At 40.6% G+C, this 24,813-nt stretch overlaps 1 protein-coding gene across 2 annotated transcripts in view; it reads left to right on the top strand.

Annotated features, from left to right (window-relative positions):
• KIAA1217 (KIAA1217 ortholog) overlaps window positions 1-24,813 on the top strand; it is a 445,617-nt gene that overhangs the window by 413 nt on the left and 420,391 nt on the right. The window contains exon 1 of one of the 2 annotated variants that reach the window (XM_053572348.1): window positions 1,965-2,161. The exons of the other annotated variant lie outside the window; for it this stretch is intronic. The gene's annotated coding sequence lies outside the window, so the exon portion shown is untranslated. Of the gene's footprint in view, window positions 1-1,964; window positions 2,162-24,813 lie in introns of those variants that run through there. 2 annotated transcript variants of the gene reach the window in all.

Raw genomic sequence — 24,813 nt, 5'->3', positions numbered from 1 at the left:
GTGTCATCCCACAGCACCCCTACCTGGTCTGATCCACTCTGGCCCTTGGGTGCGTGGGGCTCTACCCCACGCCCTCTTCTCACATTCACCCCAGGAATGGTGGGCGGACAGTGAGGGATCAGCATTACCCTTAAATACAATTATGACCGTACAACTCTGACAATACAGTTCAGAAAAAAAATAGCCAAAGATTTTAGGAGTTATCTGGTGACCATCTAGTATAACAAAGAGGGGAGTGGTCTGCAAATTTTTTATAAAGGGCCAGATAGTGAATATTTTGGATTTTGCGAACCATACAGTCTCTTCCATAACTCTACCACTCTGCTGTGGTTGCATGAAAGCAACTACAGAGAAAGTGGCAACAAACAGGTGTGACTGTGTTCCAATAAAACTTTATTTATAGACATAAGCAGTGGACCTAACTTGGTCTTAGTTTGTGGACCCCTGATATACAGAATGTCCTTCCAGATAATTTTGAAAATTTTGTAGTAAGGGCCAATTGCAGTGTCTCACACCAGTAGTCCCAGCTACTCGGGAGGCTGAGGCAAGAGGATCTTTTTAGCCCAGGAGTTTGAGGTTGCCATTAGCTATGATAAAAGGGTGACAGCATGAGACTCTTTCTCTCTCTCAAAAAAAGAAAATTGTTTCATGAAGGCCATGAAAGTTTTGTTACCCTAACCAGCCAGACAGGCCACAGCGCCACACACCACTTACACATCTCCCTAATACGCATTTTTACCTCTCTTGGGTTTTCATGCTGTTACTCAGCTGGGCTTACGGACACTTTTGCCCCACAATAATCAATGACTGTACCAAGACTTTGACATGGAAAGTTCGAGTGGAACTTATTTCTACAAGGATCTTTAACACCAGTTTGTAATATGAAAGATGGATATAGAGCTAGGTGAATTGTTGAGATCATCGAAATGAATAGGTGGTTAATGTTTTGTTATGAGACTGTTAGATTAATATGGGAAAACCTCCCCTGTTAGACAGACGTGTCCTCACTCTCGGTGATGGGGCATAAAAGAACCCCAAATTATGTTTTTAAAGGTGAGTTGTGGGCTATTGGCTGTTTCTGCTTTTGTTTTTCAAACTGAAGGGTGTCAGTCTGTAGGCAGGGGACATAGCCAGGGGTAGGTTATATAGAATCTGCTTTCCTGATAGGTGCAATTGAATATTCCTAACCGAAGCAGTGTCTTTGTAACATATTTTGAAATGCACTGCCCTTAGAAATATACATGCATAGGGGAAAGGGTGGGAAGGAAGGACGGGAGGGAGGGAGGGAAAGAAGGAAAGAAAATATTGCTAGCACTTTAAATTAATTTTGGAGAATGCATTTACAAAGTGCATGCACCCGGAAACTTCTATCAAATGAGAAGGCTGAGAGATGAACTTGAAGAGACAAAGAGGAAAAGAATGAGCAAGTAGCTTGCATACACCAAATGTCCTCTAGTCCCGGAGGAAGATGTGATTGAAACGGGGGCAGTGACAAACAAAGCCCTAAGACTTACTGACCCACTTCCTACAAGCCGTCCCTGTTGGAGGAGTCATCTCAAAATGACAGAGTTCTCTTTAGCACACGGCCAGCCAGTGCATGTGGGCTGGTTGCGGAGCTGATTCTGCTGAGCCTAGAAAACCAAGTGCCTTCACAAGTCAATTCCACACCCCCTCGAATTGGTGCCTCGGCAGGGAGTCCTCAGCAGGAAATCCTCCATCTGTTTTCCTTTACTACAAGGAACTTCAGAGAATGAGTTCATTTCTCTTCGAACATCCTCACATTGCTGTAAACCAACCGACATTGGGCTGAATAATGACAAATGCCACCAGGGACGCAAAGGACCCCTTCAATTGGAGATGGCAGGGACAGTTACTCTCTGAATTAGATTCTAGCTCAGGGGAGGGTTTATTTTTCCTATGTTGCTTCTATTTTGATTTGCTTGCTTTTTTTTTTTTTTTTTTAAAGGGAAATCTAGTCAGTCTTATATTTTACTAAGTCTTAGCAAACCTTGGACATTTGCAGAAATAGCTATAAAAGGAGGATTTCGCAAAGATTTGTCCCATGGAGTCGCAAAGTATCCCCTAAAGGCCAAAGGATTATAGCTAGATCAATTTCTCTTTCAAAGCCTAATTTGAAATTCAGGATAAAATATCACTGCAAGTAAGTACTTTGTCGCTATATTTCTCTTTTCTTCCTTCTCAATCCCCTCTTTTTTTATGTGGGTTGTAATCTCCATGAAGTTGCCAGTTTGACTGTAAATACAACCACAACAATTTGCTGACGCATAAATTAATTACAAGATGAGATACTAAGTTTTCTGCTCTTCACACTGTTTAGCAAGTAGCAGGTAATATTTATAACAATGTTTATGTGTTTATGTTGAGAACCACTTAATTTCATTAATGTTGCATGTGAATATCTTTTGCCTCATTTCCTCGAGTAACATAAACTATATTTTAAATTGGAAAATAAGCAAGTAAAAAAAAAAAAAACTTCTGAAAAGAGCATTGTTTCCTAGCAAACAAACCAACCTCTTCCACGTGGGCTAGAATTTCTCTGGAATAGGTAGGTAGATTTGCTGAAGGACTTAGAAATCTAGAGAGTAGAATTAGTTAAAACTAGGACTCTGGTAGACCCCTTTTAAAAATGCCATGAAATCATATTGAAAATGTAAAAAGAAAAGAAAAGAACTCTGTAGCAAAAAGGGCATGGAAACATTAAAATATTTCAGTTGCTATTACCTTTGGTTACGTTGTTAAATTGAACTACAGTAATGCCTGTTGGAGACTTTTCTGGACTCTAGAATTCTAGACCTGTGATGCTGCTCTCACTACATGTGGTTGCGCAGGGCACAGGTAATCAGGAGGCAATCTAGAAATCCAGAAGGAGCCAAAATGTCCTTTTCCCCTGGGACTCCTGATATCTGCCACCCACCCCCCAGTCCTCTCCTCTTTATGTGGTAGCTGTAATTCCTGAGAGTGTGCTGTTGGGGGCGGGGGTGTTGGTTGGGTCCTGCCAACTTTCCCAGCAGTCATCTGGGGGAAGAGATGGCTGCTTCCATGTGCTGTCTGGTTGACGTCTGGGCAAGAATGAGCCCAGGAGTGATCTGCGCTTCCTGCACATCTCAGCTCCCCACACTTTATAACAAAGCTGTCTCCTGTGCCAAGGCCTTCTATGGACCCTGGAAGAAAGACAGTGGGTGAAACCCACTTATGTGGAAGAGGAGTGTTGCATTGTTCCATCTAACTTCCCCTAGTCTTAGGTGGTGCCTGCCTAATCCCCTAAGAAACATGATTCCCATTCATCCCCCGTGGCCATAGCTGAGTACTCTCAGAACCGGTCTTGTTACCACTTAGCCCTTCAGTTAAAGATTATTATCTGCAGACCATCTGTTATTTTCACTTAGCAAAGTGTATTATTTCAGATCTATAGATGTCCTTTAAATTTCCCTTGCATGTCCTAGAGCAGCTAGATTACTCTTTAATCTACCAAGAGTAAATTCCTGTTGTGAACAACAGGAGTTGTTGTCCCACTTTTGCAAGCTCAGCAGCAATGGTATAATCTTGGATGCCCACAGACCTGCCCTTGGCGGAGGGGAAGGGTGATGTGGGAACTGTGAAAAATGAAACAAAGTGAGAGTCTGGTCTTTGCCATCTGGGATGGTTGTTGCGTTTAGAGGAATTGTTTGCTTTGTGATTTACTTGTGCTTAAAGATTTGTGCTTTACTCTATGAGGACTGCAGACCCTAACCCCCCCAAGCTGTGGAGGGGGGACCTGTTTATGGCCTGTTAAGAACCAACCCACACAGCAGGAGGTGAGCAGCAAACAAGTGAAGCTTCATCTGCATTTACAGCCGCTCCCCATGGCTCACATCACTGCCTGAGCTCTGCCTTCTGTCAGAGGACATTAGATTCTCTTAGGAGCAGGAACCCTCCTGTAAACTGTACATGTGCAGGATCCAGGTTGTTGCTCCTGTGGGAATCTAATGCTTAGCAATCAGAGGTGGGGATGCAATGTGCTTGAGTCATCCTGAAACTATCACCTCTTCCACCCTGGTTCATGGAAAAATTATCTTCTGTGAAATCTGTTCCTGGTGCCAGAAAGGTTGGGAATCACTGTATGGGGCACAGAGCTGCCCAACAGCCCCCTTTGGGGGGGCGGGGCTGCCTACCAGTCAGCTATGGCAATCTCTTTGCTTCTGCCTTACAGAGGAGAGCTATGAGCCAGGAAAATGCGAGTTTTTCCTGCTCATCCTGCTCCTCCTTGACCAGTTAAGAAGATCCTCAGTAGATTTTTGCTTTCTTTAACCAGCCTGCTATCTACCTGCAAAATGAGAATGGACTTCCTATCTTCTTTTCCCCCCAGTGGAAATTATATTGCCGAGTTTCAAAAGCCAACAGGTCATCTCTACAATCTTGGGCAGCTGTCCTTTATTTAAAAAAAAATATGTTGTTTGCATTGAGTAGCTCTTTTACAAGCCTATGTTGTTCTGGACAAATCTGAACTGCCGTGTCCTATGGTAGAAGATGAGGAAGAGGAAGGTGATGATGACATCTAATAAGCGCTGACTGCCATGCTTCGCCTGGTGTGATACTAAATATTTCATAACACTTATCACATTAAATCTTCCCTACCTTAACTGTCATACAGGTGATATAACAGTGGTTCTCAACCTTCCTAATAGCTGTGAACCCACCGGTTGAGAACCACTGTGATGTAAGCAACCTCATTCACAAAGATTCAAGAATGTTCCTATCAGCTGCCATTCAGTATTCTTTTTGTTGTCGTTTCTTTCACTCTGCTGTTAGCTCCCAACGCTGTGGATTGTCCAGGTTCCTTTCTGTATTATTTTAATTCTTGGCTAGCATATCTAGCAGAATCACAGGAGCCTAGAATAGGTAGCAGGCTAGGGCAGGGCTGGAGTAGAAGGCGGCATCACAGGGACTTCAGCAGCGAGTTTTTGCTACGTGTGTTAGAAATGGGTTTCAGTTCCCTCTGCTCTGCATTAACCGCGTGTACAGCATGACATCACCCTATGCCATGCTTTTCTGGACTTTGGTTTCTGCAGGGTTATGGGGACAATTAAAACATACCGGCTAAAAGTGTTGACATTCTTGGGAGACCACAGCACATTCACAAGCAAATGTGTTTTCATTGTTCATATTGAACCAGATTTTGACTGGGAGCAAATAAGACACTTAGGATGAAGTCTTTCAAATTACCAGAAAGGAGGGAGTGTCAGACAGTTTGCTGTCATAAAACATATTTTAAGTAAAACTTACCATGACATCTGCTATTATAAACATTTTATTAAGGCCAGGCACAGTGGCTCATGCCTATAATATTAGCACTCTGGAAGGCCAAGGTGGATGGATTGCATGAGTTCATGGGTTGGAAATCAGCCTGGGCAAGAGAGAGACCTTGTTTCTAAAAATAGCCAGGCATTCTGGCATGTGCCTATAGTCCCAGCTACTCAGGAGTCTGAATCACTTGAGCCCAAGAATTTGAGGTTGCTGTGAGCTCTGATGTCATAGCACTCTACCAAGGGTGACAAAGTGAGACTCTGTCTCAAAAAATAAATCAATTAATAAAAATAAACATTTTATTAATACATGACAAATAGTGATTAGCTGATTCATAAATGATCCTTTGGAACAAAAGGCATAGTAAATAATCAGTGAACAAACGAATAAAGAAATAAGTGTATAAACTTGGGAAGCAAATCGTTGGGAGTTTATTAATGCTTTCCCTTATTTTTTTATTGTTCCTAATCTGGGTTATTGTGAAAGTTTTTAGGCTAATTTCCCCCTTTAGTATTAATATATCATCAATTCAACTATTGTTTATTGAATATTTCATCAGGCATCAGTAAGAGAAGTGTTTGTGTTAGATACAGACATGAACATTTCTCTCTATGATGATACATTGCTTTGTCTTCGTATTTTAAAATATATCAGAGATGATCCATGATCATTTTTTAAAATTTTTTACTTATTTTTTAATTGAGACCGAGTCTCACTTTGTCACCCTCAGTAGAGTGCCATTGGTCATAGCTCACATCAACCTCCAACTCTTGGGCTCAAGCAATTCTCTTGCCTCAGCCTCCCTAGTAGCTGGGACTACAGGCGCCCGCCACAACACCCAGCCTTTTTTGTTTGTTTGTTTAGCAGGCCCAGGCCCAGTTTGAACCCACCAGCCTCAGAGCATGTGGCTGGCACCCTAACCACTGAGCTATGGGCACCCTCCGAGTCCATAATCATTTTTAACAATAAGTATGTTACTACAGAGTAAGCATATACTTTGCCAATGCCATCCAATGTGGAAGAAAAATTGAATTCAGAAATACGATCCTTTCACAAGTTTCGATTCATAGAAATTTGAAGCTAGAATGGGCTTTGGATCATCTTATCCAATTCCTTTACTGGAAAGGAAACTGAAGCAGGTGTAGCAAAATGACTTCCACTAAGTCACTAATTAGCTTCAGAACTAGGATGAGAATTCAAGCGTCTGGCCTCCAGATTCAATGCTCTTTTGTTTACTTTTTATTTCTTATGTTTAAAACCATTATTTGTTTTACAATGATTAGAAAATAACAAGGATATGACCCCATCATCATACATTTTGCCTTTTAAATATTTTTATATGTCGTTCTTTTGCCTTTTCTATTTATTTTTTAGAGACAGAGTCTCACTTTGTCACCCTCGGTAGAGTGCCGTGGCGTCACAGCTCACAGCAACCTCCAACTCCTGGGCTTAGGCAATTCTCTTCCCTCAGCCTCCTGAGTAGCTGGGACTACAGGCGCCCACCACAACACCTGGCTATTTTTTTGTTGCAGTTTGGCCGAGGCCGGGTACAAACCTGCCACCCTCAGTATATGGGGCTGGCACCCTACTCACTGAGGCACAGGTCTTTTGCCTTTTAAATATTTTTAATAAAAGTATCTCAAACATACAAAAAAGAATATGATAGTGATCTGCAAACCTGCCATCAAAAATATATGTATTTTGCCATCTTTAGTTCAAATAGCTTGTAAAAGAAAATAAAGCTCATTACAAATGCAGCTAACCTTTTTCTCTTCCTCCTCTTTCTGCAGATAATTATTATGCTAAAATTGCTACATCTCTTTCCTATGTATACTTTGGTATTTTGGTAATTTTACTCTGTGTGTGTGTGCCTGTGTGTTAGATACAGACATGAACTATTGTTTTGTGTTGAAATTTAAAAGACATATATAAAGCATCGTCCACCCTCTTTTGCAACTTTTTTCACTCAACATTGTGTTGGAGTTGTACGCATGTTGATGCTTGGGTATCTGTCTATGGATTGCAATTGTAGGATAGCACATTGCAGCATGTTGCGTAAATAACCTAAGGTTGATTTATCCATTTTCCCACTGAGGGAAATTTGGATCTGTCTCTGAAGTTTTGCAATTAACAATCATGCTTAGTGATCCTCATTACAGATCTTTTATACATGTGCCGGAATTTCTTGAGAGGAGTTACCTGGAAGTTGAAATGTTGGGTCACAGGGAACGCGCACCTCTTTACCATCAATAAATGTTGCCAAATTGCTCTACAAACTGTTCTGGTTTACTTGACTACCAACCAGGTTGGGCAGTAGTTCCAAACTCCAGGTGCAGTTGAGAATCACTTTTAAAATTTACCAAAGCCTAAGTCCCAGTTTTAGACCAATTAAATCAACAGCTCTGGGGAAGGAACCCCAAAATGATTTTTTTTTTTTTTGAGACCAAGTCTCATCCTGTTAGCCTCCATAGAGTGCCATGGTGTTCTTATAGCTCGCAGAAACCTCAAACTCTTGGGCTCAAACAATACTCTTGCCTTAGTTTCTCTATTTTTGGTAAAGACCGGGTCTCATTCTTGCTCAGGCTGTTCTCAAACTTCTGAGATCAAGCAATCCACTGGCCTCAGCCTCCAGAGAGCTAGGATTACAGGCGTGAGCCACTGTACCCAGCCATGATATTTGTTTTAAAGCTCCCCAGAAGACGCTAATATACAGATAGGGTTCAGATCTCCTGATACAGCACTTCTGCTTGCCCATATCTTTTCCAGTACTAGGGATTATCAAACATTCTTTTTTGTTCATTTCTTTGATGTAAGATTTAGTAGAGACCAGGTCTCTGATTACTGGTGAAGTTCAGCATATTTTTATAATGTTATCAAGTATTCTAGTGCTTTCCATTGATTTCCCTTTGATTATCTTTTACCATTGAGTTGTAAGTACTTTTAAAATATTCTGGATGGCAATTTTGGCAAAAGTGGGATATGATTTATAAATATCTACCTCTAGTCAATGACTCTTTTTTTTTTACTTTATTTGTGGCATCTTTTATCACATAGAAGTTTAAAAGTTTTAATAAGTGAAATCTGTCAATATTGTCCTTTATGGTTTATACTTTGGGAATCTTAAGAAGTGTTCCCCCGGGCGGCACCTGTGGCTCAGTTGGTGGGGCACTGGCCCCATATCCCGAGGGTGGCAGGTTCAAACCCGGCCCCGGCTGAACTGCAACCAAAAAATAGCTGGGCGTTGTGGCGGGCGCCTGTAGTCCCAGCTACTTAGGAGGCTGAGGCAAGAGAATCACTTAAGCCCAGGAGTTGGAGGTTGCTGTGAGCTGTGTGAGGCCACGGCACTCTACCCAGGGCCATAAAGTGAGACTCTGTCTCTACAAAAAAAAAAAAAGAAGTGTTCCCCCCATGATTACATAGTTATTTTTCTCTGTTTTCTTTGAAAAGTTTTACCATTACTTTTTCCCAGAAAACTCTTTAATCTGTCTAGAATTTATATTTCTTTATGGTGTGATATATTAGCCTGATTTTAATCTGTCTAGAATTTATATTTATTTATGGTGTGATATATTGGCCTGATTTTTTAATTATTTTTCTATGAATAAGCAATGGCCCCAGTATAATTCGTTAACTAGCCTATCTTGTCTCCAACCATATTTAACTACCTTATTAGTTTTAAAAGTTTGTAGATCACTTTAGATTTTTCTAAATAATAATTACATATCAAATAATGGCAATTCTCATTCTTATATAACATGTTTTTATTCCTTCTTTTTCCCTTCTTGCTATTCTGATTAGGTCTTCTTGCCCAATGTTGAAGCTTTGATTAGCAGACATGCTGTTTTGTTCCAGATTTTATATGAACAAGCCCTTTCACCAAGTATGATTGTTTTTTGGAGTTTTCACGTAAAATTTTTTATCAGGTTAATGTAACTTCCTTCTGTTCCTTGTTTTGCCCTGGTGTTATCAAGAAAGTATTTTGGACCCTGTTTCTACTAAAAATGAAAAAAACTAGCCAGGTGGGTGCCTGTAGTCCTAGCTACTCAGAAGGCTGAGGCAAGAAGATTACTTGAGCCCAAGTGTTTGAGGTTGCGATGAGCTATGACGCCATGGTGCTCTACCCCAGAACAACTGAGTGAGACTCTGTCTCAAAAAAAAAAGAAAGAAAATGTTTGTTTCCAATTATATCAAATATTTTCTGCATTTATTGAGATGAGTATATGATTTTTTTTCTCTTTTAATGTGTTAATTGATTAATTATATTCATAAATTTTCCAAAATTAAACCATTCTTCTGGGATACATCCTACTTGATCACAACTTATCATTCAGACCATTAATGTTTTCAACTATGTCTGAACAGTCATCTCTCCTATTCATTAAGTTTTTTATTCAATTGCTATAGGTTTTATTTCTAGATGGTTTATCTACTTATTTTTTAAGGCTGTATTTTTCTTTCTATACAGTAGGCTTAATGGTTTAAAATTTATGTTGAATAACCTGTTATTTTGTTCATTTATCTATCCAAAGTTCTTAAGATCCAATGATCTGATTCTTGTCATGGTAGATTGTTTCTGCATGTGGTTGAAATTTGAGATGAGGAGTTTATCTTTAGTGGGAATACTATGTAAAAATACACAGCCAGAATGGGTGTAGCCAGCCCTTTAGAGACATTTTAGCATTTGTTTTTGATTCCTGTCCTAAGTGAATCCTTAGGTTAATCAATCTCTCTCTCTCTCTTTCTTTCTTTCTTTCTTTTTTTTTTTGAGACACAGTCTCACTTTGTCGCCCTGGGTAGAGTGCCGTGGCATCACACCTCACAGCAACTTCAAACTTTGGGGCTTACGCCATTCTCTTTCCTCAGCCTCCCAAGCAGCTGGGACTACAAGTGCCCACCATAACACCCAGCTAGTTTTACTATTTTTAGTCGAGATTGGGTCTCCCTCTTGCATAGGTTGGTCTCAGAAATCCTGAGCTCAAGCAATCCACCCGCCTTGGCCTCCCAGAGTGCTAGGATTACAGGCACAAGTGTGAGCCTGACCCTGGCCCTTAGGCTGGCTAATTTCTTGATTCAGGTATTCCTGGACCACCCACATAACCCAGATTGTAAACTATCTTTTGCCTTCCCTTGGCATGTGGAGAAAGACAGACAGGCGTCATTATTATGTCTGTTTGCTGGGATGCTTTCCCCAGTCCCCTAACCTTATATAGGAATTTAAACCTAAGGTCCTCGGAGTCTGAGACCGGTACCTCCTTCCTCTGCAGATGAGCATCTCCCTGTGTCCCTTTCCACACTGCTTTCAGGTCTCCATGTCTTCCCCTTAGGTCTCTCTTGCTCACTCTTGCTTACTCTTTTTTTGTAAGTTTGGTAATTCATTTGAAAGAATTTTTTTTAGATTTTATTTCTAAGTGTTTGGAGTGAGAAAGCTTTCAGGTTTTCTCAATAAAAAAAAATGCAGGATGAGAAATTCCACTTTGACCTTTTTGACATTAGAAAAAAAATCTAAGAATTTTAGAAATCATATTGTTTCTGCAAAGCTTTCTTGCTAACATCTATCCAAATGCGGACTATCCAAAAAGCAGCTTGAAAAGTATTAAACTAATGTAACCTTGAATGTTAAATCATAGAACTTCTGAGAAGTTGAATTCTTTTGAACTTCTGGAATAAACTCAACCACAGCCTGGTGTGCTGAAAAAGAGAGGGAGAGGGTGTGGGAGAGGGAAGGGGCTTTATCTTACCTTGAGAAAATTTTCAAACAGTGAACTATGGAAGAACAAATAATACCTTCTGGAATGGTACAGTTGTCTTTTGCTTTTCTTTACTGAAAGACTAGAAGGACATGGTTTTTTTTTAAGGTTACAATTAAAAACCCCAAAGCTTTTTCTCATCCTGGAATTCTATGATTTTTCTACTGACTTGAGATATTTTCCTGACAAATCTTCTTATAACCTGTGTACAGCTTTGCATCCAAATCTTCTGTATCCAAGTGGTCCAGTCTTCTCAAAACACACTTTAGTTATTTCTACCATTCACAGTTAGCAGGTTCATAGATAAGGCAGGGATGGTAGTCAACATTTTTTCTGCTGTTATAAAATATAATATTTCTCAGATCTGACTGCCCCCATGATTTTTATGACATTTCAAAGAATACATTAGCAAATAAAATAAATAGTCAATTTAAAAAAGAACATTAATGGCTCAGCCCCTGTAGCTCAAGTGGCTATGGCGCCAGCCACATACCCCGGAGCTGGTGGGTTCAAATCCAGCCTGGGCCTGCCAAACAACAATGACAACTACAACCAAAAAAAATAGCCAGGCGTTGTGGCAGGTACCTGTAGTCCCCGCTACTTGGGAGACTAAGGCAAGAGAATGGCTTGAGCCCGAGAGTTTGAGGTTGCTGTGAGCTGTAACACAACAGCACTGTACCCAGGGCTACACCTTGAGACTCTATCTCAAAAAAAAAAAGAACATTAATTACTGAGTGTTGTCTAAACATAACACATTTCACAATACTGTATAGACTGTTCGCATGCTATAATTTTGAGATATTTTGCCCTAAAATTCTCTTTGGAAGCGACAAGTTAGTAATAAGTCAACAGTAAGACATAGTTGAAATAGGAACAAAGGATTCATAAAAAAACAATATGGCAAATATTCTTTTGATACACGATACCCAAAGTTATTTCTGAACTCTTACCATATTATTTCAGATAAAATATCTAACACAAACGATTACAAAAATAAATCCATCTCCTGGCTGCATTTTTTCCTGTGTTTGGATTGAGGCGGAGTCAGTTGTCAGCTGCATGATGAGAGTGCAGACGCTGAATCCTTTTATTTTCTTAATTAAGAATCACCATTTCAAGCCCTGGTCAGTGGTTTACAATGGCAATAATCCCTTCCAAAACAGTTAGATCCTAAGTGGTTTGCCAGAACGTTAACCTCAGCGTGACCCCCTCGTGGTTGCAGGAGGGGTGCACAAGGGTCAGTAATCATTTCTAGAACATTCTCAAGCCCAGGCAGCACCCTGATTATACAACTCGCTTTAAAAATAATTATAATGCATCTGTCATCGTCAATGACCGGAATCAGCTAAGCTAATGAAAATGTTTAAATCCTTATCAGTTGGAATGAAAAGGGCTGGCTCCAGAAAGTGCTGACTTCAACATTTTGGGGAGGCTTTTGTTGGTCCTGTCTGCTGACGCACATGCAGCCCATGGCTGGGCGGCTTGGCGCGCCGTAGAGAAGCATTCACCCATGTCAGGAGTGAAAGGGGCTACCGGACCTGTGCATGTGCAGTGGCACATTCCTCTGGTTCTCTGACAAAGCTTTTAATTGGCATCTGTGACTAATGAGCATTAAGTCCCAAGAGAAATGGAGCACAGGCTTCCCCCACCCATCAAGGCGAGCTCCAAGTTCACAGTTTATCAAGCTTGAAGCCGGAGGAGGCAGGGCCAAAGGCTCAAGATAAACAATAACTAATCATTTCATTATCTACCTTCAGAAACTAGCATTCATAATTCTTAGCTAAATTACACAGCTCTTAGATAGCATGATTACCTAAGCTATAAGGTTCAAGGCCCTCACTGGCCCTGGCTGGTAAAAAGCCACATACTTCTTTTCAAGAGCATCTGAATTAACTCTACTTTAGCTAAAGTTTCGTCTGAGTAAATTCCCCTTCCCCGCCCCACGTCATGAAGAAATGTTCCCCCTCTTAGTGGAGGAGAGTGATCCTCTTCCACCCGAGGTCAGGGATGATGAGGTAAGTGCCAGAAGAAGGCCATGCTGAGCTGGGGGAAAGGCGCTGAACTCCTACTGTGTACAGAGAAGGCCGATGTAGACAGCTGTGCCCTCTGATTTTTGTCATCTTTGTTTTTTAATTTATGCTTTCAATTATGTGCCTTGCCGCAATGTAATAGAGGAATTAAGTGGATTAGAGCAGAATGGGAATGAAGAACTCATGGTCATTACCTATTATTTATTACATTCAGTCAAGGACATCAGATAAATGTGGTCATTAAAATCAGTAAATTGCTAGGGCCAAGGGGAGGAGTCACGCTCATTCCCTAAGATCTTAGCTTTAATGTTTGAAAGGACACTTGTAGGTGTCATTTGGTCACTGGGACACCATAGACTTCATCCTTCCAAGTGGGATGAGTATGAATTCATATTGAATAAAAACACTTCAAATGTCTGTGAAGTATATAATCATTTTTTTAATTTTAAAAATACATTTAGTTTTTTGGGCGGCGCCTGTGGCTCAGTTGGTAGGGCGCCGGCCCCATATACCGAGGGTGGCGGGTTCAAACCCGGCCCCGGCCAAACTGCAATCAAAAAATAGCCGGGCGTTGTGGCGGGCACCTGTAGTCCCAGCTACTCGGGAGGCTGAGGCAAGAGAATCGCTTAAGCCCAGGAGTTGGAGGTTGCTGTGAGCTGTGTGAGGCCACGGCACTCTACCAAGGGCCATAGAGTGAGACTCTGTCTCTACAAAAAAAAAAAAAAAAAAATACATTTAGTTTTTAATAGAGATGATATCATTTTGATTGTTCTAAGATAGCTGTTATTAATAAAGACACAAAAACTTCACTGACCTTTATAAGAAATGTTTTTGATACCTTACAGTGTTTTTCAAAACATTGTTACAATATTTAGTATTACATTTTCATCCTTTTTCAAATGCTAATAATTTTATTTATTTTTTTTAATTTATTTATTTTTATTGTTAAATCATAGCTGTGTACATTAGTGCAATCAAGGGGTACAACGTGCTGGTTTCATATACAATCTGAAATATTCTCATCAAACTGTTCAACGTAGCCTTCATGGCATTTTCGTAGTTATTATATGTAGACATTTGTATTCTGCCTTTAGTAAGTTTCGCTTGTACCCATTCTAAGATGCACCATAGGTGTGGCCCCACCTATTACCTTCCCTCCACCCTAACCTCCCCCCTCCCTTCCCCTTCCTTGGCCCTTTCCTCATAGTCTTGTGCTATAGTTGGGTTATAGCCTTCATGTGAAAGCTATAATTTAGCTTCATAGTAGAGCTGAGTATGTTGGATACTTTTTCTTCCATTCCTGAGATACTTTGCTGAGAAGAATATGTTCCAGCTCCATCCATGTAAACATGAAAGCGGTAAAGTCTCCATCTTTCTTTAAGGCTGCATAATATTCCATGGTATACATGTACCACAATTTGCTAGTCCATTCGTGGGTCGATGGACACTTGGGCTTCTTCCATGACTTAGCGATTATGAATTGGGCTGCAATAAACATTCTGGTACAGATGTCTTTGTTATATTGTGACTTTTGGTCTTCTGGGTATAAACCTAGTAAAGGAATTATAGGATCAAATGGCAGGTCTATTTTTAGGTCTCTGAGTACTCTCCAAACATCCTTCCAGAAGGAACATATTAGTGTGCATTCCCACCAGCAGCGTAGAAGTGTTCCCTTTTCTCCACATCCACGCCAACATCTCTGGTTTTGGGATTTTGTTACGTGGGCTACTCTTACTGAGTACTTGTTATGTGGGCTACTCTTACTGAGTTTTGATTTGCATTTCTCTGATGATTAAGGATAATCTTTTTTTCATGTGTTTGTAGACTGGGTATCTGTCTTCTTTAGAGAAGTTTCTCTTCAAGTCCCTTGCCCACCCTGAGATGGGGTCACGTGTTCTTTTCTTGCTAATACGTTTGAGTTCTCTGTGGATTCTTGTTATTAGACCTTTATCAGTGGTATAACGTGCAAATATTTTCTCCCATTCTGAGGGCTGTCTGCTTGTCTTACTTACAGTGTTCTTGGCTGTGCAGGAGGCTTATAGTTTGATCAGGTCCCAGTAGTGTATTTTTGATACTGCTTCATTTGCCTGGGGAGTCGTCCTCATAAAATATTCACCCAGGCCGATTCCTTCAAGAGTTTTCCCTGCACTTTCTTCAAGGCATATATTTTCTGGAAGTTCATTTTACATAGGGAGCTAGATACCACCACCATCATTAACTCCATAATATCTATGAGGTGAATGAAAGGTTCATGGAGTCACAAAGATGCTGTAGGACATGAACCTGATAACTGCCTTATAACAGCCAATAATCTGCTTTCAGGAAGATAATGGTAAGATGCGATTCTTGTATGCAGCAGATATCTGGCTTGAGTTTCTGTATCCAGTCAGCCAACCTGTGCCTCTTTAGAGGACAGTTTAAACCATTCACATTAATTGAGAATATTGATAAGCCTTTCAAGAGTCCAGTGGACATTTTTAATCCTTTTGCGACTGTGGAAGTTGGAATTTGATCAAAATTTTCTGGGTGAGTTTACTTTTGTAGTGGAGGATTACACTGATCTTTATGGAGGGTAGGTCTGAGAATATCCTGGAGAGTTTGTTTAGTTATGGCAAATTTCTTCAACATGTGAATGTCATTGGAGTATTTAATTTCTCCATCATAAATGAAACTCAGTTTAGCTGGGTATAGGATCCTGGGTTGAAAGTTATTTTGTTATAGGAGATCGAAAGTTGTTGACCATCCTCTTCTAGCTTGAAAGGTTTCAGCAGAGAGATCTGCAGTTATTCTAATATTCTTCCCCTTGTAGGTAATGGTTTTCTTTCTTCTGGCAGCTTTCAGAATTTTCTCCTTCATATTAACTTTAGTGAAATTGATTATGATGTGTCTTTAGTGAAATTGATTATGCTGTGTCTTATTTGGGTTGAGTTGTGCTGGAGTTCTGAAACTGTCTGCTATCTGAATTTCAGAATCTCTTGGCATGTCTGGAAAGTTCTCCTTCATAATCTCATGGAGAAGAGACTCTGTGCCTTGTGAAGCCACTTCATCGCTTTCGGGGATCCCTATAAGACCAATATTAGTTTTCTTTGAATTATCTCAGAGCTCTCTGAGAGAGTGATCTGTTTTTGCCCTCCTTTCTCATCCTCTTTGAGAGTTTGGGAATGTTCAAAAACTTTGTCTTCAATGTCAGAAATCCTTTCTTCTGCTTGTTCCATTCTGTTACTGAGGGATTCTACTGTATTTCTCAGATCTTTGAGGTATGCAACTTCTTGTCTCAATGTGTCAAAATCTTTGGTCATTGGTCTTTGAATTTGTTGAATTCTTGAGATATCTTTTGGGTTACTGCTTGGAGTTCTAATTCAATCTTATTTGCTATCCAGATTCTGAATTTGATTTCTGACATCTCAGCTATTTGTTTGTGCATGGGATCTTGTGCTGTGTCTGCCCCATTGATCCCTGGGGAAGTTGATCTACTCTGATTATTCGTATTGCCAGAGATTTTCTGTTGATTTCGTCTCATGATTGTTTTTCACCGTTGCCTCTGGCCATCCTCAGAGTTGGGGAGGTGTCTCTCGAAGGTTAGACCCCAGCGGGATCACTCTATTGTTGCTTGATCTTTGTAGGGAGTGACCCTGTGTAGTTCCTCTGGGGCTGCTCCAGCTAGGAAGTTCTTGTTGTGGAAGTATCTCTGGAGTGTGACACACCTGGATCCAGCAGCAGGGTGGGATGTGGTGCGCACGGTTCTTTGAGTGCCTGGCAACCAGTGACTTTGGCACAGAGAGCCAAGGCTCTGGCAGTCTCTGGCCTGGAGAAGGGCTCTGTGCAGAGGCAGGGAGAGTTCCAGAGGGCACGTGGCACAGGAGGGAGGACGCAGGGTTGCACGGCTCCTGCAGTTCCTGGTCAGGGCATGCGGAGGCCTGTTTGATGCGGGGTCGCGGCACAGATCTTATGGAGGTCCGGGCAACGCCAAGCCCAGGAATTTGAGGTTGCAATGAGCTGTGACACCACAGCACTCTACCCAGGGCAACAGCCCGAGCCTCAGTGTGCCAAAACCGTCTCACTCTGCCCCCGAGGGTTAAGGCTGTAAGGCAGCTCAGTCCCCACCTTTAGGCTGCTCAGTCACTAGGTTACTAGGTCCTGCTCCATCCTTGCTCTGGGACTCTGAGGGCGGAGCTTGCCGGGGCAGTTCTCTCACACAATGGCTCCCTGCAGCCCAGCTCAGTGGCTCTGTCTGGGGCCCCAGACAATGCCCAAAGTTCTCCGCACTCCTGCTCAAGCTCTCCCCAAGGCAGTTCAACTGAGTGCCAAGTCCATAAACACAAAAACAGTTCACAGGTAAGGCCTTTCCGGTTTGCAGTCTCACTGCTGCTTACACTTACGGTTGCCGGTGTGATTAGGTCGATGGAACACACGCAACCACTTGCCAGTTTCCCACTGTTTTTGTCCTCCTCTTGGGGTCCAGAAGTCCCTTGCTGACTCCCTGTATCCTCAAAGGGATGATTATAGGCAGATCCCACCAGCCAGAGATGTCTGGAGTCTTATCTCCTCAGACTCACCGTGCCCAGTTGTAGGGAAGCTGTTACTCGGCCACCATCTTTAATCTCTCAAAAGGTATAATCATTTTTTATGCTAAAGCTAAGTAACCTAAAGGACTCTTCACACTTCCATTGTTGATGTTAACTTAAAACAGCCTTCTCTCTGCTGCACAATTCTATTATCTCTTGCCCTAGGAAGCTGTCTCCTGTCATTTAGACTTATCGATTTCACTTATTTTACAACTTCCTTTTACCCGCTGGTGATAACTTGATTTGAATTCCTTTTCTCCCATCCAAATGGATAATCCAGGCCTTATTTTTTTCATGGAGCTTGTTTCTTCCTTTCCCCTTTTGGTGCCATTCCATTGGCTTGTTACTGCTTTGACTAAGATTCGTGATCTTGGGTCTCATGTGTTTTTGCCCACATAATCAGTCCCCCTTTACCTGCGACCCCCACCCCACCTTCTTCCTTTTTTCTACTAGGATCTGCATCCTTGGCATCTGCAGACTGGTTTGGAAACTTGGTAGCCTTTCTTTTCTACCATCTTTCACACAAAAATGGTTTTATTCACATCCCTTCCTTCCTCTGTGTGTAAGTTTTAACTCAACCTTTCAATGAAACCTTCCTAGATTGGGGCTATAGGGCTATTTGAGGTGTTACTATTAATAACTTCAAAGGTATAATCTGAGTGGTGCTCATTTCCTATCTAAAAACATGTGTAATTGGCACACATTAGGAAGGCTATGTTTCATTATCTTCCTGAAAGCAGATTATTGGCTGTTATATGGCAGTTATCAGGTTCATGTCCTACAGCATCTTTGTGAATCCACGAACCTTTCATTCGCCTCATAGATATTATGGAGTTAATGATGGTGGTGGTATCTAGCTCCCTATGTAAAATGAACTTCCAGAAAATATATGCCTGGAACATAGAGTTGACAGAGTACCATGGGGTTCCTGCATTATTCTTTAAAACCTGAAAAATTATAAAGAAATAAATATCTAGGAACCACCCAAATGGATACCTCATCAGCTGCTCATGAAAACTGAAACTCTTTACCTATTAAGATTAATATTTCACAAACTTAGTGGCATATAGGAAGTTCTCAATACTATTAAATTTACTGTCATTGGAATATGATTTCAACACCATATAATTCACCACCATCATCTTTTCCAGTAACTTTTCTATAAGATCTCTAGCTTATTTTATAGTTACCTCAAGATTCCAAAGGCCATTATAAATCTCTGCAGCGATTAGAAGATGGAACTCTTTGAACTGATGTTCTTTCATCTGGGGGAAAAGCCTCTATCTTCCCTTAGTAAACCTACAAGATAAAAAGTTAAAAATTGGCTCAGTGCCCTTAGCACAGTGGTTACAGTGCCAGCCACATACACTGAGGTTGGCAGGTTCGAACCCAGCCTGGGCCAGCTAAAGCAACAGTGACAACTGCAACAAAAAATAGCCAGGCATTGGGGCTGGCACCTGTAGTCCCAGCTACTTGGGAGGCTGAAGCAAGAGAATCTCTTAAACCCAAGAGTTTGAGGTTGCTGTGAGCTATGATGCCACTGCACTGTACTGAGGGTGACATAGTGAGACTCTGTCTCAAAAAAATTAAAAAAAGAAAAGTTGAAGTTTAACAGGACTGGTTGAGACAATGAAAGCAATTCTTCCTCATGGAGAAATAAGAATACCTATCTTTAGATGGCTACATGAATGATGTATATAGGATAATATTTAGAAATAAACATATCTTGTTTACCCTTAATAATTGCGGGAGCGAGCTTATACCCACGGCAAAGTAGTTGTTCTTTCACGTCTCCAGACATGCAACAGATGTACTTAACACAAGCAGTAATTACAGTTCAGTGTTGTTGAATATTGAAATGTCATAGTGCAACATAGGGAATCACCTTCCTTATATTTTATTAAAAATAGGATTAACAGACTGAGATCCAAAGTGGATTTGAAGACTATTTTAAGTTCTATGGACTTGGGGATTTTACCTTTATTAATAACAGTTCCCTTGTTCTTTGATTACTTGGTGTTTTATTTTGTTTTGAGGTATTTTCTGGAGGTATTTTTAAACTTGGAACCTTAAAGCAAAGATGTTCCAATTTGACCTTGGAGTTTCATCTCCTTCACCAGCAACGTTTACCAATTCTGTGTTATTTAAAGGCCAAATGGAAGCGTCATGGTGAAGATCTGAAAAAAATGTTAGAATGAACAGTGTAGAGAACATATTTTCACAAAAATAACAATTCCAAGTCTTGTAATTTAATTTACATGGTTGAATGAACTCATCTTTCTTGTACTTCACAAATACAGTTCACCACATCTTGAACTGCAGCCCCTCGGAAAACAGGCCAAGTTCCTGAGTTAGTGTTCCATAATTACACCCGCTCTATACCTTCATATCCCAACACATTTTTTTAATTAAAAATTAATGCTAAGCCTACAGGCCTCCAAAAATGATAAAAGAAGAGTAATAATTGCTCTATATTTCTTTTAACTAAAAATGAAATTACTTAACCTAAAAAGAGCAATAAGACATATTTTAGGTGGGAGCATGTGGGCTGTCACAGAAAGGAATAGATCATTTTATTCAGAACCTGAGGAAATACACTTTGGGCATTTTTCTCAGTGGAATTGAGGGAAAAAAAATTTTTTAGCTTGCTTTAAAAAAACATATTATTAAGGCCAGCACAGTGGCTGGCACCTGCAGTTGGGAGGCTAAGGTGAGGGGATCACTTGAGTTCGGTAGTTCTAGTTCAACCTGGGCAACATAGTAAGACCCGTGTCTAGAAAAAATAAATTTTAAAAGTATTAGAATCTGGCTTGGCACCCATAGCACAGTGGTTATGGTGCCAGCCACATACACTGAGGGTGGCGAGTTCAAACCCAGCCTAGGCCAGGGTAAGCTAAACAACAGCTAAACAACTGCAACAAAAAAATAGCTGGGCATTGTGGTGAGCACTTACAGGCCAAGCTACTTGGGAGGCTGAGGCAAGAGAATTGCTTAAGTCCAAGAGTTTGAGGTTGCTGTGAGCTGTGAAACCATGACCCTCTACTGAGGGCGACATAGACTCTGTCTCACAAAAACAAGAAGTATTAGAATCTAACCCTCTGTGTGAGTGGGCATAACTATAATAAACAATCTCTTACTATAAAAAGGTATGGTTATTGCTCACAGCATTGTTCAGTGGTATGCAGATGAGCATAGCCTGAGGCTCTGCTCCACACACTCATTTAGGGACCCAAGCTACTTACAAGGTGTGTCTTTGCTATTTCTTCCCTAATTTTTTTTTTTTTTCTTTTTGGAAGACATTGCCTTTGGCATTTCTAGGACCACTTTCTTTCTCTGCATTCAGCCCACCAATGGAAGGAAATCATGGAGGACTGCCTAGGAGGCCTTCCGGAACTAGATCTGAATCATGTCACTTCCACCCTCATGGTATTGGCTGGAACTCAGTCTATGGTCCCCTCTCAGCCAAGGCAGGCTGGGAAATGCAACCTGGCTGGCTGAAAGAGGAGAGGGAAATACCGTCTGATGAATTGTCTTTGCAAACGTCAGTTATACAATATGTTTAGAGGCACCAGAAATTATACCACGAATATGGTTAGATCCCCAGAGCATCTGAAGATGTGTATATTCTTTTTCCCTGCATGGAATAGATCCATATTGCTATTTTGTAAATCATTTCTGTGCTCCCTTTTAATCTTATTACAGGGGGCTCTTCACCTTTGTTTCTTCCTATTCACATGCCTGAAGCTCATGTTCTTTTTTTTTTTTTTTTTTTTTTTTTGTAGAGACAGAGTCTCACTTTATGGCCCTAGGTAGAGTGCCGTGGCCTCACACAGCTCACAGCAACCTCCAACTCCTGGGCTTAAGCGATTCTCTTGCCTCAGCCTCCCGAGTAGCTGGGACTACAGGCGCCCGCCACAACACCCAGCTATTTTTTGGTTGCGTTTGGCCGGGGCCGGGTTTGAACCCGTCACCCTCGGTATATGGGGCCGGCGCCCTACCGACTGAGCCACAGGCGCCGCCCTGAAGCTCATATTCTAATACGCCTCTTTATTTGCAACTTCAGTTTTCTGAGTTGTTAAAAAGTAGGTATGTTCAGAAGCCTCTATTTCTGAAGAAGTAGAAGTGTAGAATGAAAGATACTTTTTTAATTCTATTTTTAGTAGAGATGGGGTCTGACTCTTGCTCAGGTTGTTTTACCTTCACTGCTGTTGGTGGGATCCATGGATCTCCCTGCAGCCCTATGTGGAGTTGACTGAATCCCGAAGAGGCCTGGTAACTGCAGGTAGGCATGTCATCACCTGCTCAAAGCCAGATGCTGGCCTTGCAGCTGGGCATTCCCAGGCTCTCAGGAGAGTAGCCGTCCAGTGATGATTCAGAGCGAAGAATAACACTTTGCGAACAGCATTTTCTCCGGCTGCACCAATGCTGTCTTTGTAAGGTCACATACATCTGAGCAAACCTGCTATTCTTGAGATGTCTAGCACCACGAAGGTGGGCCGAGAGCCAAAACTTTGTGCCCAGGCTTTGTTTAAAATTGTTATAACCTGAGTTCATTGTTTAAATGTGTGTTTTTTTAAAAAATAGAATCAAATCATGTTATTACATAGTGTATTGTATGCCATTTATAATTCTGTCATGGTGTGTCAACCCTCAACTTGACAACAGTGAAGACAGCATGCTTTATTTGGAAGGTTTCAACATCACAAAGATCCCATTCACCCTGAAGACTCGGAGTGTTAAGACTTATCTGTTGATGCCTTTGTTAAACTGATGTCATGACATCTTGCTAAAAACACTTCTTTTCTATGCCTGGCCTTTAAAAACAAGGGTTTAAGTAAGCATGTCAGTTCACACTCAGTTCTTTCAAATGCACAAATGAATTTGGGGGGTATTTTTTTTAATTACAAAGGATGTTTGTTTGGCTTTAAATAACATATTTTAAAATATGAAAATTATATATATATATATATTTTTTTTTTTTTAGACAGTCTTATTCTGTCACCTGAGCTAAAATGCCATAGCATCTGCCTAGTTCACAGCAACCTCAATCTCCTGGGCTCCAATGACCCTCCTCCCTCAGCCTCTTGAGTAGCTGGGACCACAGGTACTTGCTATACTGCCTGGCTAATTTTTCTATTTTTAGTACAAATGGGTTCTTGCTCTTGCTCAGGCAGGTCTCCAATTCCTGAGCTCAAAGGATCCTTCTGCCTCAGCATCCCAGAGTGCTAGGATTATAGGTATGAGCTACCATGCCAAGCTTAAAAGTAATAAATTCTTAATGTAGATTTTTGAAATGTAGAAAAATAGAAAATCAGAAGAAAATGAAAAATAACCACTATTAATATATAGAAGTATACAGTTCTTTCCAATCTTGGCATTGTACATGGTTTCCTTCTGAGCTTCCTGTTTATAGTATTTGACTGTACTTATTTACTAATGCACTGTTACATATATGATCAGCCTAAAATTTTTTTTAAGATTAAATGTTTTTATGTTATTAAAAGCTATTTATAGACACACTTTTAATGGCTATATTGTTTTCTATAAAATGGTTACTCTATGATTGATCTAACTAATTGCCTATGGTTTTAAATTTACTTCCATTTATTTAAAAAAAAAAAAAACACTCCAGTGAAACATTTATATGCTACCACTTCCCCATGTTTGGAATTATTTCCTTGAGATACATTCTCAGAAATGTGCCAATCAAAATTATAATTACATTTAAAGCGTTTTCACATCTGTTATAAATTCAGTGCCTAAAACTTTTTAATTTTTTAACCATTTATCATTTATATCAAAGGCCCCAGTTTCCTGAGAAACTCTAACATTCTGATGATCTATATTGGAATTATTATAACAAAGAACTGAAAGAATCTATTATGAAAATCCTCCAAGCAGGCTGGATATGGTGGCTCACAACTGTAATCCCGGCACTCTGGGAGGCCGAGGTAGGTGGATTGCTTGAGCTCAAGAGTTCGAGACCAGCCTGAGCAAGAGCAAGATCCATCTCTACTGAAAATAGAAAAACTAGCTAGATGTTATGACAGGCAAACATAGTCCCAGGTACGAGGGAGGCTGAGATAAGAGGATTGCTCAAGCCCAAGAGTTTGAGGTTGCTGTGAGCTATAATGCTACAGCACTCAACCCAGCATGACAGAGTGAGACTCTGTCTCAAAAAAAAAAAAAAAAAGCTATAAATAAGCACAAACTCTTGAAACAAATAGAAAAGTAACAGAAAAACCTCTAAACACTTGGCATTTAAACAACCATTTTATGAGATCACAGAGGAAGGGAAGAGAGAATTTAAGCATGAATTGGACAAAACTTTTCAACTAAACAACAATGAACGTAATTCAAAATTTGTGAGTATTAGGAAATTCATAGCCTTATATGCTTATATTAAGGAAAGAAGAAAGGTCTCAAAGCAATAATCTAAACTTATGCCTCAAGAAACAGACCAAATATAAACCAAAAATAAACCAAATAAATATGGAAAGAAGGTAACCTTAAAAGTAAGGGCAGAAATCAATAAAATTCAAAACAGAAAAGTAATAAATAAAAGAAACCAAAAGTTAGATCTTTTTTTTTTTTTTTTTTTGTAGAGACAGAGTCTCACTGTACTGCCCTCGGGTAGAGTGCCGTGCCATGGCGTCACACGGCTCACAGCAACCTCTAACTCTTGGGCTTACGCGATTCTCTTGCCTCAGCCTCCCAAGCAGCTGGGACTACAGGCGCCCGCCACAACGCCTGGCTATTTTTCTGTTGCAGTTTGGCCGGGGCTGGGTCCGAACCCGCCACCCTCGGCATATGGGGCCAGCGCCCTACTCACTGAGCCACAGGCGCCGCCCCAAAAGTTAGATCTTTAAGAACAAAGGTTTGATTTGCGGAGTGTTGAGAAACCATCCTACTGAAGGTAGAGAGGTTTGGTAAGAATAAAAGAGAGCAGGTGACTATTTACTATATTGAAATTAAAATTTGGTGACAATGGATATTCCTCCATCTCCCTTGACTGCGGTCAGTACACTGGCTTTCCTATTACATCTAGACCAGTGCTATCCATTAGAAATTTTATATAAGCCACACGTCTAATATTAAATTTTCTGGCAGCCATATTTAAAAAGTAAAATTAAACAATTGAAGTTAATTTTAATAATATTTTTTATT

Source organism: Nycticebus coucang, chromosome 20 (assembly GCF_027406575.1).
Source record: "Nycticebus coucang isolate mNycCou1 chromosome 20, mNycCou1.pri, whole genome shotgun sequence".
Taxonomy (NCBI): Eukaryota; Metazoa; Chordata; class Mammalia; order Primates; family Lorisidae; genus Nycticebus; species Nycticebus coucang.
Note: the sequence above shows the minus strand (reverse complement) of the source record. Positions and strands in the feature narration are given on the sequence as shown.